Genomic DNA, 13,704 nt, shown 5'->3' on the forward strand with positions numbered 1-13,704 from the left:
CCGACTGAGCCACCCCAGCGCCCCTCTATAAAATATTTCTACAATTTATCCAAAGATCTCTGCTCACATCCCATGAACGCGGTCAGGAGCCCACAGGTTACCTCTCCTGAGCCCCATGACAACTTCACGAAGTGGATCCAGTTATCACCGGTTCACAGAGAAAGACACTGAGGTTCAGAGTATGGAACTAGCTTGCAAGTAAGAGGTTGCAGGGTGAGGAAGAGAACGAAGGACTGTCCCATTCCCGGTCCCCCAGGCCCCCTCAACATCCTACTCCTGCCACCCGCGGGTCCCACCGCCAGCCATCCCTCCCCACCTGCTCCTCGAGCGTTCCTTTGCTTCCAGGCAAGACGTGGACCTCACCTGCGCCCAAACGCACCGTCTTGCCAGCAGTGGGCTGTCTCAACACCATCGCTCCATTCAATCCCACCGACCTCCCATGTGCCAAGCCCTGTGCAGGGAACCAGAGCTAAAATGAAGAATGCCAAGGTCACCTGGCTACCAGGTCCTGCAGGCCAGGGACCGAGCCCAGAGCAGAGAGACAGCAGGCCCTCGCCAGCCCATCCTCTACTTTGAGGATGTTGGAAAATATCGCTTTCATGCACCTGCTGCCTCTCAAGCCAGGCAGGGAACCCCTGTGTTGTCCCATGTCTCAGCCCTGTTGAGTCTGCCCCCTGGGTGGGGTAGCCATGCCCCGGGGGCACCAGCCACCCTCCCCCACCACACGGCACAGAGACAGGCCTGGCCCCCCGGCCTCCCTCTCCCCAGAGCCTCTCCAGAGGATTGGCACATTCACAAGGGGTCCCAAATGGACCCACTTCAAACCCCCCTCAATGTAGAGCGTTTTTCAGTTAGCAGAAGCCTCCACCAGCTTTCCTTCAGTCGATCCTGTCCCCATCTCGCCTACAGGTAAGCAGTCCTCCAGGTCCACTTGGCTCCTCGAGACAGAGTTCGGACTGTGACCCCGGAGTCCCTCGGTACCTCAGAAAGTCCCCTCTCCTTCCTAAAACTCACCTCCCCATCTGGGCTCTGAGGGGCCTCAGCTGGACAACCTCTGAGATCCCTTCGGGCTTCAACATGCCCAGAGTCCACAATAGGGAGGAAGGCTGGCCCTGGGACACAGGAGGGCACTAAGGCCCCGAGATTTCCAGAACCCCGAGAGGTGGTGCGCGGTGGCCCCCGGAACTGCTGTGCCAGGGAGAAACACGCCGCCTTCCACCAGGACCGGCAGGAGGAGCCAGCCGGTATGGAAGGACTGTTGGCACCAAGAGGCCTTGGGGGCCGGGGAGCTCACCCCCACCAAAACCAGCTATGGGATTCCTGAAAGCCACCGGAGCGGGCACAGGCTGCCGGGCACGGATTCAGACTGCCAAGTGGTACGTACGGTCCACCTCTCAGCCGGGGGCTGGCGGGAGCGCCCAGACCTCCGGCAACAATGAGTAACACAATCAAAATAACAGCACCCTCCGGGGTTCGCTGCCGCATCAGGAGCTCCATGCCGTGCCCTTCCCCGTCCCCTGCCACCCCCCCAAGCGACTCTTCTTATTTTACAGAGAGAACCACCCCCCCCCACTCCGGGCTCTTGCTTGGCCGGAGGTCACACAGGCAGGAAGTAGGGCACCCTGCTCTGTCGGCCTTGAAGCCCTCATCCTTCGACACACCCCGTCATCCCCGTTCTGTCTGCCCCCCACGGTGGAGGTGCCTTACCGCTCAGTGGCCTGGGGGGGGGGGGGCTTGCTGGGCCAGAATCGGGGCACAGGGCTAAGACGCAAACGAGCCGGGGGCAGGCGGGTGCCTGCCAGAGGCCCCAGCCAGCACATCTGAAAAACCAGGAATTTGACCGAGAGCTTCGCCAAGGCCCTTCCTCAGGCTGTGACATCCAGGATGTCTCCAGAGGCCTGAAGACTCACCAGCAGGCCTCAGCTGAGGCTGACACCCATGGGGGCCATGCCCCGGCAAAGGCCCGAGTGCTCCAGCCTCCCACGCGCCGGGAGCTGAAGGTGTCTGTGGTCCCCTGTCGGGAATGTGTCCGAGCTGGACCTGGAGCCAAGCCACAGACCCGGGGACGGAGGGTCCAGCTCAGGAGCCCGAGCTGGCACTCTCCCATGCCTGCCTCAGGGCTGTTCTCTAGGGGAACGGCAAGGACCCCCAGGCAAAGATGGGGACAGACTCGGGGCACCCAGAAGAGCAGGCCCGTGGGCCCGCCCGGACAGGCCCATAGCCTGGGCTGGGCTCCAGGCCTCAGGGGAGACAGTCACATGGGGCTGGAAGGTGTTGCCATCCCGGGAAAGAGGGAAGACGGAAGGAGGAGACCCTTGGTGAAGGAATGACAGCAGGGGGTCCCCATCCCAAGTGAGAACGGGGGTCCATCTGTGATGAAAAGCATACCTCCCATCTTAGGGCTGCGGGCCCACCTGCCAGGTCGGGCTCCCATTACCAGCCAGACCCTGATGCCCTTCCTTTGACATCTCTGCCTTGGGCCTCTCCCTGCGCCACCCCCACCAGCAACACTCACTCTCTCTCTCTCTCTCTCTCTCTCTCCTGCATTCCTCTGGGAGCTGATCAGGGCTTGAATGACACCCCAGATGACTCTTTGCTATTAATTCCCACACACAGAATGGGCTCCTTGTTCTCCTCTCCCGGAGGAATCGCCGTGGCCAAAGCCATCCCAAGAGTTCCTGACTTAACCCTTCTCCCGGCTGCTCGTCCGCATGTCCCCAGACCCAGGGCTACAGGGCCAGCAGGAGGTGGGATGCAGAGAGGGAGTCTGGAAAAAACAGGGACTCCTCCAGCCCAGAGCTTCTGGAACAAAATCCCCAGGATAGGACAGCAGGACCACCCAAACTTCCCAGGGATCCTGAGCCTGGCTCCTTGCCTAAGGCTCTCTCAGCCAAGCCCTGGTGGCCAGAAGGCCTCGCCACTAAGTGCGGGAGGCCCAGGGCCTACAGCCTCACCAGGGCCAGCCTGATGCCTCAGATCCCCAGGGAGGTCCTTCAGGGGACACCTGGCGGGCCAGGGCTCTCAGCCCTACCCGGTCCTGAGGGGGTTAATAGGACTGGAGGCAGCAGCCACCTGTCCAGGTAGGTCACGGACGAGAGACAAGAGGTGCGTAGCCTTTGGAGTCTGGAGACAGAGGAGGAACTGGTCTGTTAAGTCAAAGGACACCATCCCTTCTTCGCCTGTCCCCACCCCTCCAACTTAGACAATAGGAGTGAGAAAAGTTTCAGAGGCCATCTAGGCCGGGCCCTCCCTGCTCAGATGGGGAAAATGAGAGGGGGACAGTGTGGCCTCCGTCCCTCTGCAAGTTGGTGGCACAGCCCGGGGACCCAGCTTCTAAACCAAGACACTTTCTCCTTCTCCATCCCTTCCTTTTCCACTTTCCGCCCTCTCCCTGCCACCGACCCAATTCTGCAAGCCTGCTGTGCGACCCTGAGTCCATCACCTTGGTTCCCCAGGTGGCGGAGACCTCGTGCTTGAAGGGGACATGAGCACCTGCCTCTTGCCCCAGGACAAGGCACGCACCCTTCTGTCTGCAGCTCAGTGAGGACCATTCCAGAAAGACTTCAAGCCACCCTCCCACCTTGCCTCTTGCCATCACAGACAGCGCTGTGGGAGCTCAGGCAGAAGGTCCCAGAGGCCGTGGCAGTTAAGCCGGGAAGAGGCAGAGGGAGGTGGGGTGCGGGGCACAGGCCCGAGGCAGCAGCAGTGCAGCCAGCGCGTGGAGGTGGCCGGGGCAGGACGGCCCCGGGAGCAGCAAGCTGAAATGTGGACCGGAGCCAGGCTGGGAGGACCTGGAAGGTCAGGACAGGAGGCACTGGGCGCTCAGCCCCAAGAGCTGCTCGGCAATCGCGTGCACACTGCTCATGATTGGCTGCTCTACCTTGTCACCTCTGCCACCTCTCTCACCTTCCTGGGGCCCTCCACCCCCTGGCAGCCTCCCCAGATTTCCAGGTAGACGGGGCCAGGGCAGGGGAAGGATGGCCAGGGGAGCAGCAGGGGCAGGGGGAGGGCGAAGACAGAGAAATTTGAGGAGAGAGACCGAGAGAGATGGAGGCCTTGCAAGCAGAGCCCGGGCTGGGGACAGAGGGAGAACAAGGACAGAGACGGCCAGCCAGAGACAGAGCGGGCCAGAAGAGGACGGACACGGGGAGATGGAAGCAACCAGCTGTGGGGTCAAAATTACAAAGCCTCCCGGAGAGAGGAGGCCGCAGACAGAAAGAGGGGGAGGAGGAAGCAATGGGCAGAGAGTAGGAAATCGGGCAGAGAGTAAGACAAGAGGCAGAGCCAGGCGTGGAAAAGAAGGCCGAAGGCAAAGGTCTGGAGGAAGATGAGGCGGCGGAGGAAGGAGGAGAAAGGGGGCCCAGGCAGGTCCCCGCAGCCCCCTCCCGGCACCCCACGCCCCGGGCACACGCACACGGCGCTCCAGCAGCATACAGAAGGAGGATCCGGAGCTCGCAGAGCTCAGGGCACAGCAATGAAGAGGGCACCATGGAAGCCCGGAGGGATGGGCTGCCCCAGAGGTGGGCGTTGGAGGCGGGTGGGGGGAACCAAGAGACCACCCAGTCCAGTAGTTTCCCCATTAGCCGCACCATAGACACAGCAGAGCTTTTAAAAAGAGATTCCCACCCAGGGGCGCCTGGGTGGCTCAGTCCGTTCAGCGTCTGCCTTCAGCTCAGGTCATGATCCCAGGGTCCTAGGATCGGGCCCCACATTGGGCTCCCTGCTAAGCAGGAGCCTGCTTCTCCCTCTGCCTCTTGCCCTGCTTATGCTCTCTCTGTGTGTCAAATAAATGAATAAAATCTTTAAAAAAAAAAAAGAAAAAAGTTTAAAAAGAGAGAGAGAGAGAGATTCCCACCTAAATCTATGACTGGAATGGGACCTGGGAACCAGCACCAACAACAAGCTCTCCAGCGAGCTTGCAGCCACGCGTGGCTCTGGGGTGAACCAGACTAACCAATGAGGAGGCCACTGACGGCCACCAAGGGTTCCCTGCAAAGCCTTACAGCGAGGCCTCCCAGGTCCCAGCCCCGGGTGGCACACAGGAAGGGCCTAAGTGGGCAGTGCCGCCTCCCTCTCCCTCCATCTCTCCAGCCTTAAGGCCAGGGCCCAGCTCTTCGGGGGCTGCCAGGTCAGTCACGGTCCTGAGGCCCAGAAATCAAATGGGGGAAAGGAAGGCATTGGGCCAGAAGAGGATTTCTGTCCCCCACTTCCCCACCCCCGTCCCCCGAGTGCCAAAGGCCTGAGGCTGCGAGCTCTAGCCAGAGATGGGGGCGGAGGGTGGGGCAGAAGGGAGGAGGGGGAGACCTGGGTGCTTCCTGTGCCCCCCTCTTTCCCTTGGCCTCCTTGGACTCAGGGCTGGGTCGCCTGGGGCGGTGTTTCTGAAGCTGACAGATCTGCCCCGTCCTTCCTGCCTGCTGGGGGAAGGGGTGGGGCTGGCTGGGGAGCTGGCTCAGATCCCCCTTCCCCAGGTCCTCAGGGCCCTGGCGTCTCACTAAACCCAGCCTGTCGCTCCAGGGGCCCCGGCTGCAGAAGAAGGAAGAATACGGGACTAGGGGTCGAGGCACCTGCCTCCATCACGTGACAGACCTCGGACCAGTCCCCTCCCTCTGGCCCTCAGACTCAACCTCCCTCCTTGCTCCCTTCACCTCTCCGGGCCTCCCACCCCTTCCTCCACCAGTCCCCCCCTCCCCTTCATTCATTCATTCACTCATTCGTTCATCGGGCATCTCCGGCATGCCAGGCATTCCGTGGATCCCCAAGGATTCACAGAGCTGACATCCTTGTGGGAAGACGGACAACGAATAACTCATCTCACAATAAACATAAAGGTTTGAATCGACGGGAGCGCTGTAAAGGAGAAGGCCAGAGTGCCGTCCCAGGGCATAACCGATGCTAGAGAATCAGGCGGTGTCTACAGACGCGACCTCAAGGCTGAGCCCACCGGAGAGGCTGGAGAGGTGACCGCAGGAAGTGCGTTCAGTGGAAGGACGGCATTCGTGGAGCTCGGCAGCCACTCTGGCTGGAGTTTCGGGATGAGAGTGGGGCCAGGACGTGAGGGCCAGGCGGAAGATTCGGGATTTTGATCCCGAGAGCCGCGAGAAGGAACCATGTTGTATCTGGTCTGTCTCTGATGTGAAGTGTTATTTCCATAATGGGCACGTGTGTCTGCCACATCTGTGCGTTGGCTCACCGAGTGAGCAAGCAGCTGACTGTGGCGTGAACTCGTGGGTCTTGCCCCAGAGGGACTGATAGAAAAGATGTGATCAGGCCTGGGGAGTGGAGGAGCAGCCCAAGCTTCTTAGTGGGTTCTCTCTCTGGTCATCGAGGTTGGACAAGCACTTGTTGAGCACCTGCTGTGTACTCCCATGTCCAGCCTGGAGCAGCCGAGGCGGGGAGACAAAACCAGGTGTGGGCCTTTTCCCACAGAACCCTGAAGCCCCTGCTGGTAAATCTGAAGGAGCCCCCCCGCCCTCCGAGATCAGAGACCAACTCTCTCATCTTTCGGATGAATGGCTGAGCAAACCCAGAGAGGGCAGCCGACTGCCCCAAGGTCACACAGCAAGAGTCTGGACTTGGGCAGCGTTGGGAACAGCTCCTCCCACTGTACCTGCCAAAGCTGAGATTTCCGCTCAGGGTTCTAGCCCCAAACGGGAGACATTCAAACTCTCTGACTTCTCTACCTGCCAACTGGTCGGGGTTGGGGGTGGTGGCGGTGAGACATGCGAAATCCTCGTGTCTGGCAGCCTCAGGGGTACATTCCACCTCTCCTTGTACCGGAGCACCTGGACACGCAAGCACAACCCCCAGGGTTGTGCCTGAGTTCCTTGGTCTTATCGCGGTAACTGCGCCTCCTCCCCCCGCAAAGGGAAGAGATTTCCCTGGGTGTATCATAGCCAAGATATTATCATATCCGATACGTGGGCCGTCCTGCCTGGAAAAAGCTGGACACCGACGAGAGAAGCAAACGGCCATGTCTACCTTTTTTGTTTCCGGCAATCTGCTGGGCACGTACTGTTTCTCTCTGCTTTTTCATTTTTGCGACAACCCCAGGAGCCAAGTGTTGCTATCATCATCTTACCCATGAAGTAATTCATTACGAAGATACGTAAGCAGCCCAATCCCACAGATTAGTGGGGCAGGACAGGATTTGAACCCTGGTCTCTCTGGCTCTGGATCTCAGGCTCATCACTCGGCTCCCTTGTCCTTATAAAGTGACACCATCACAGGACACAGTAACCTTCTTGTGGAGCGGCTCCTTAGAGCTCATACAAACACTGAAATCCCACCAGATCACCCCGTGTTCACTTTCAGGGGACAGAGGGGAAACTTTGCAAGAGCAGAGATGCGCTCACAACGCCAAGCTTGAATGGGTGACCGTGACTGCCTTCACGCCCAGCCCAGTCCCCTTCAGCATCCACAGCCCCGGTCCCTGGTCATGCCCTGGAGGATGGGGGTGAAATGACAGGGTATCTGGTGTGGGCAGATCCGGGGTTTTTCCAGCCACCCCCGACACCGGGCCACCTGGACAAGCCCCGCGCTCCAAGCTGCCCAGGTAATGGCGGCTCAGAGGCCCTTGTTAGCCACACGCAGCCCACCTGGCTGAGCAGTAGCAACCCCAACCCAGTCAAAGCCAGGGTCCCCTCTGAAAAAAGCCACCCTCGGCCCTCCTCTACCCTTCTTTCTCTCCTCCGCCTTCCCCACCCTGCTCTCGCCACCCTCACACCTGTCAGCACCCTGATAAGTGCATGGGAATGAATGAACGACCCAACTCCCCACTCATCGCCAAGCACCTCGAAGACAAGTCGACTATTCGTCCCTCTTCATGACCCCACAGACAGCAGAACCTTGCCTAGGAGTGGGTCCTCGGGAAACCTGGGGCAAAAAGTCAGGGCAGAGAGGTCAAGTTCTGAGACTAAACAGTCATGTGACCTCAGCCAGTTAGTCGCCCCCCCCCCCCCTTCTGCTCCTGTTCCATAGGACAACGGTCCTGCCTGCATTCTGCCAGCTCCGGGCTACGAGGGGCAGACAGAGAATGTCCATTGACAGCAACAGCACTTGGACGGGGAAAGAAGCAAGGATGACTATCAAACCCAAGGTCAGCTGACAGCCACCCTCCGGGGGCCGACCCCTAGATGCTGAGATCAACAGCAGCCATTGACCGAGTCCCGTAACATGCCAGGGACCATCCTGAGTGCTTACATACTACATCCAGACTCATCCTCCCCACAATCTAGAAGGAAAGGGAGACTCAGACCTCACGTCCTTTGCCGAGGACACACAGCTAGTAAGTGGGGGTGCCAGGATTCAACCCCGGAACTGTCTGACTCAAGAGCAGTGCACCTGGCTGCCTGCAAGGTCATCTCCTCGGGACTCCTTCGTTCATCGGCACCGCAGGGCACCTTCCAAGTGCCCAGCCTATGTCGGAAGGTCGGAAAGACCCCGCTTGCAGGGACCAGGTCCTGCTGGAAAGGCGAGGGACACAGGAGCCGGATGAGGCTGCAGGCCCAGTCTCCAGGCAAGGTGTCCCGAGCAAGGCTGGGCCACAGAGTGGGGGCGGGGAGAGTGTGCACCAGTAGGAGTTGGGGATAAGTATTTAAACAAAGATCCATTTCTTAACTGCAGAACTTAGAGTTTTTGACAGGCCCTGCATCTCTAGAAAGAGGAAGTGGAAAGCAGGGTTTCCGCAACTTATTTGCCCACAAAACTGCCTTTTCAAGAGACGCCGCTCCATGTCTGAGAACACCATGGCTTGGAAACATTAGCTCAGGCATTGGACCCTCGTTTTGAAATATAATTCATGGGTTATCTGACCTGGAAATACCCTCAGAGATAACCTAGTCTGCCCCTCATTTTAGGGATGGGGAAACTGAGGCCAGGGGAGGGTACAGGTAGCCGGGGCAACAAAGGGCCTCCACAGCCCAGCCGGGACACAAGCCCAGCCCTCGGGGTCCCCGTGGCCCACACAGCCCAAGGCGCTGGGTATCTGTGTAGGCCTCTCCCCTCAAACTCTGAGCTCCTTTGTCGCATACAGAGTACATTCCCGAAAGTTCAGCTCTGCGTGAGGGATTCGGGGCAGACACCCGGAAGGGGTTTCTCGCAGCAGGCTCTGGAGAACAAGAACAAGCAGTCCCCTCCTGGGAGGGCTTCTGAGAAGAGGGCAGAGGCCAGCTGCCCCGAGGCTGCCCTAGGCACTGGCCCAGCCTCCTTGTGGCCAGAGAGGGTGGGGCCGGCCAGGGAAGGAAGACTCCAGCCCCTGGAGCTGTCTTCCTGGCTTGGGGTGGGACCCTCGACTTGGACCAGAAACAAGGACGGGTGAGAGCCCTTGTTGGGACAAGCCCTGGAACGCGGCTGTCCTCCATCCTCCACAAGCGCTCGGGCCCTCCACCTCCAGGAAGCCAGTCCTGCCTGCTCCGGCCTCGCCTATCTTTTCCGCTCTGGAACCCTGACAGCAGCTCAACTCAGGAAGGACTCCCTGAGGTCATGCGGGGCCCTGGGGAGGGCCAACACCAAGAAGGAAGGCATGGCCCTACCCTCAGGGGGCTCCAAGTCGGAGGGAGAGACTGGCCCAGACACCACGGCTATGTGAGGAAGAGCGGTGCAAGGCCATCTCCAACTCCACGAGAAAGTAATATAGGGAGAGAATTCCAGTGGAGTTCGTGTCCGGGAGTTCACCCCTGAAGAGAGGGCCTCAGAGCTGAGCAGTGATGGGGAGCACAAGGAAAGTGCAAAGGCCCATGGGGTGGGTGGAGGAGGGGACTGGCCGATGGCAGCCCCGGGGGTCTAGTGGCAGGGGGCAGAGTGGTCAGAGGTCGGGCTCCGGAGGTAAACTGCAGGCACAGATCCATTCCCACCTATCACTGAGCTCAGGCCTGTCGCTGAACCTCTTGTGCCTCAGTTTCCTTCCTAGAAGGAGAATAATAACAGCACCCACTCGCTGGGTTGCCGAGAGGACAGAAGCGCTCAGAGCCCACTGGAGGCTCTGGCAGTGTGGGCCTCTGCTATTGAGGGGGTCCGGGGAGGGGAGGCCCAGCGCCGAGGGGCTTATCATGCACCAGCCCAGTCTGATGCTGGGATTCGGCAGGCAGACGGTAAAACTCCTAAAGGTGGGTCCACACTGGCTACTCAGTAAACACTTGTGCACTTGAACTGATGTGAGCATTTCCACCTCCCAGCACGTAAATTACTACTAGGAACCAAACGCTAAGCTAGGCACTTGTGTGTGTGTGTGAGTGTGTGCGGTTTCTGAATTAATTCTCCCATCCACTCCCACGTGTAGTGATGTATATTATCAGCATTTTACACATGCGAAAACCAAGTCCCAAGAAGCTAAGAGCATAAATTGCCTAAGGCCACGTGGATGCTAATGGCAGGACTTCCTGACTCCAAGTCCAGTGCTCCTATTGCCCTCCAAACAACGAACAACACAGCTTGTCCAGAGGTAGCGGGGGCCTAGGAAATGTTCGAGGGAGTGCTCACACTCCCCATACGCTCATCCAGACTAAGCTTCTGCAGCGGTCACTACCCTACCCTTGACCCCTGACCTGTGCCCCTGAGCCCTCCCTCACCCCAGGGTGCAGCCTCTCCCCTGCCACATCCCCCCACTCCCCAGACACCCCAGCGTGACTGCAATTCTGACCTCCAGCTCTGGGTTCCAGAGCCCTGGCCCCCTGCCCTCTCCCCAGAGATGTGGGGCTCTGCGGGGGCTCGTCACAGCCTGCGGGCTCCAGGCCCCCAGTGATGGAAAGCAGGGCCCAGAGAGCTCAGAAAGTAAACACATCTGGACCCCCACCCCTGATGCAGAATCAGCCGGTCTGTGGTGGAATCCAGGCTTCGGTATTTTTAAAAAACTTCACATGTGATTCTGAAGTTCAGCAAGAATTAGAACCAATCCTCCAGACACCTGCCTAGGAGCTGTGAGAAATGCAGAACCACAGGTCCCATCCCAGACCCGAAGAACGCCAGCCAGTGTTCTGCACACCTTTATGTTGAAAAGTACTGCCCTCGGCCAAGCCCCCCTTCTGCACAAACCAGCAGGTAGGGAGGAAAGCCAATCCCCTCCCCCCCCGGCCCCGGGTGGACGAGTGAGTGTCTGAAGCACTGAGAGGGGCCACAGGCCCGAGGGAATGAGGGAGTGACAGCCTAGACCAGACAGGCGCCTCGAGGTGCTAAAGTGCTTTCCCAGTGTCCCCTCATCTGGTCCTCAGTCAGGAAGACAGTCTCATGCCCAGCTGGGGAAACTGAGGCTGGAGCAGAGGCTCAACTTGACCAGCACCACCCCTGGCCCTTGCACAGCCCCTGCTCCACTGAAAAGCAGGTTCTCCCCACCATCTCAGCTCAGTGCGTCCTGGGAGGCAGGCAGGGAGGCGCTGGGGGTCCCTGCCCGGGTGACAGATAAGGGACAGAGACCCAGGGCAGGGAACCAAGGGTGGAGCCTTCCACAGAATGGGTCCAGTGCCCTAGAAAGAGGACTCAGGGAGCTAAGGGGTTAAGGGTCGCTGCTGACGGAAGCAGCTCTGCCAGGCCAGGCGGGGTCCTCAGTGGGCTTTCCCTCGGACTGCCAGGGGCAATCTGAGCAGTAAGGCTGGGACTGGCAACCACAGAACCCAGGTGGGGTGGGGGGAGGTCCCAGGAAAAGTCTGCAGCTCCTGAAAGGCCTCTCCACCCAGGGAGGGAAGCCTGAGTCTCCACCATTATGCTCAGAGTCACACGGCGGGCCCCTCTCTGCTGGGGAGAGAGAGCAGGCCACGGCGGGCCCCTCTCTGCTGGGGAGTCCATGGCCGCCACATCTCAGTGAGGAGGGGCAGGCTGGATGGGGGTGTGGCTGTTCTGCTAAGGGTAGAGCCCAGCGTACCTTCCTCCGGCACCCCTGCCCCCCCCAACTCACTGCACTCCAGGGATGCCTGGGGCCTTTGCCCTCTCTGCTGGAGGAAGCCGGGGGGGGCCCCCAGGGCCTGGGATGGGATGGAGGGGATTACAGTTGCCAGGGGGCGGGGGGGGGTGGTTCATAGCAGGGGTCCCCCCTGCCCCCGCCCCCGTGCCCACACCTCTGGGCATCGGGCAGCCCCTCCCCGCACCCCTGAAGGCCCACCTGTCTCATCCAGCAACCTCTCAGCAGAAAGCCCAAACACGGCAATGAGGAAACAGGAGAGAGGGGGAGACAGAGAGACAGACAGACGGAGGGGAAGAGAGAGGCCCCCTCTGTCCAGCATGGCTTCTCTGTGGACCCAGAGCGCCCACCGCTGCACCCACCCCCATCCTGGCACAGCTGGGCCCAGGAGGGTGAGGGAGAAGGCGGGGAGCCGGAGAGGGGCGCTGTGGGACCCCACGCCCAGGCTTCTTACCCTGGCCCTCTCCCTCTACGGCCACCCCTCCCACCGCAGGGGGGTCTCAGACACCACAGGGAGCAGGGAAGTCCTTCCCTCCGAGAGGAGGAACCAAGGGATGGGAGGACGAGTGGGGACCCACCAGGATGGAGAGAGGCCGGGCAGGCGGGCAGCGGGCGGACAGCAGCGGGTGTCGGAGACTGCTGCGGGCAGCTGGACACAACCGGCTGGATGCGCGTCCCTCCGTCCCTCTGTCCATCCAGGGCGGCTCCTCTCTGGGCGGTTCTGAGGCCGGGCGGGCGCTGTTAAAAAGCTTTTTATGTGTGTGTGTGTTAATCACATGATTGCCGTTCACCTGTATTTCGAACAAAGACAGCTCACTGTTTCAAGGCCCCGAACAAGAGTCTGGGCACAGGGAAGAGAAGGGAGGCGGGGGGAGGAGGGTTGGCAGCGCCGGGGGTGGCGTCGAGGAAAACTGGGGGGAGATTGTCCAAGGCCAGCAAGCAAGAGAAAGAGAAAACCCTTATCAAACTCCTAATTCACTGGGCTCCGAGGCCCCAGACACACTGGCCCGATTGTCTGACTGGTTGTGTGTGCGAGCATGTGTGTGTGTGTGTGTGTTCCAATGTCCGCTCCCCCCACCCCCAACATGCCTTTGCCTCGTGTGACTACCTCATTGTGTCCCATTACCCACCCCCCTCCACCCCCTTGGCCTTTCCCAAGCATGAGGCCTTGCCTAGACCCCCTTAACAGCCCCACTCCAGACAAGACTCCCTTGGGCTGGGCCTAAGGCCTTGCCCAGCCGCTGAGCTCAGGAGTGTACATGGTCCCCAGCGCTGGCCCAGGCTCCACGTGCCCCTCCACGCCCACCCACACCTCTGCCTCAACACCCACCCCCTGGGAAGAGAGAGGGGCTGTGACCTCTGGAGAGACCTGGGAAAGGCAAGAGGAAAAGGAGCCGTGGGTGATGGGCGGGAAAGAAAAAGGAGAGGGGTCACCCTACTGGGGAGGTGGCCGAGGACAGAAGTGGGGCAGAGAGGTGGGAGAGGGAGGCAGGCAGGGAGGGAGACACCCTGAAAGGGTGGGGGAGTGCGGGACTTGATGACAACCCTGAATGAGAATCTTCCCCCCGCCCCCGGCAGACCAAGAGAGCATGAACCCAGTGTGGAGGGAGCTGGGGTCCCGGAAGCCTTTCAGACCTAGCTAAAGAGGACCCCCAGCCCAGCCGACAGCCAGCCCCCTAGGAACTTCAGTCCTGAATCCCTCTACCTTGAGCCAGGCCAGCCCTTCCAAGAGCTGCGTGTCTGGTGAAAAGGGCCCAGGGCTGGAGCTAGGGCCTCTGGCCTGGGCAGGGGGTATCCAGCCACCCCTGCCTCTCCAT

At 60.2% G+C, this 13,704-nt stretch overlaps 1 long non-coding RNA gene across 1 annotated transcript in view; it reads right to left on the bottom strand.

The window, feature by feature from the left end:
* LOC123946775 overlaps positions 1-12,585 on the bottom strand; it is a 47,317-nt gene extending 34,732 nt beyond the window's left edge. The window contains exon 1 of the long non-coding RNA XR_006819650.1: positions 12,466-12,585. This is a non-coding gene — a long non-coding RNA (uncharacterized LOC123946775). The remainder of the gene's footprint in view (positions 1-12,465) is intronic.
* Positions 12,586-13,704: the final 1,119 nt, after the last annotated feature.

This window comes from Meles meles, chromosome 7 (genome assembly GCF_922984935.1).
Source record: "Meles meles chromosome 7, mMelMel3.1 paternal haplotype, whole genome shotgun sequence".
Classification (NCBI taxonomy): Eukaryota; Metazoa; Chordata; class Mammalia; order Carnivora; family Mustelidae; genus Meles; species Meles meles.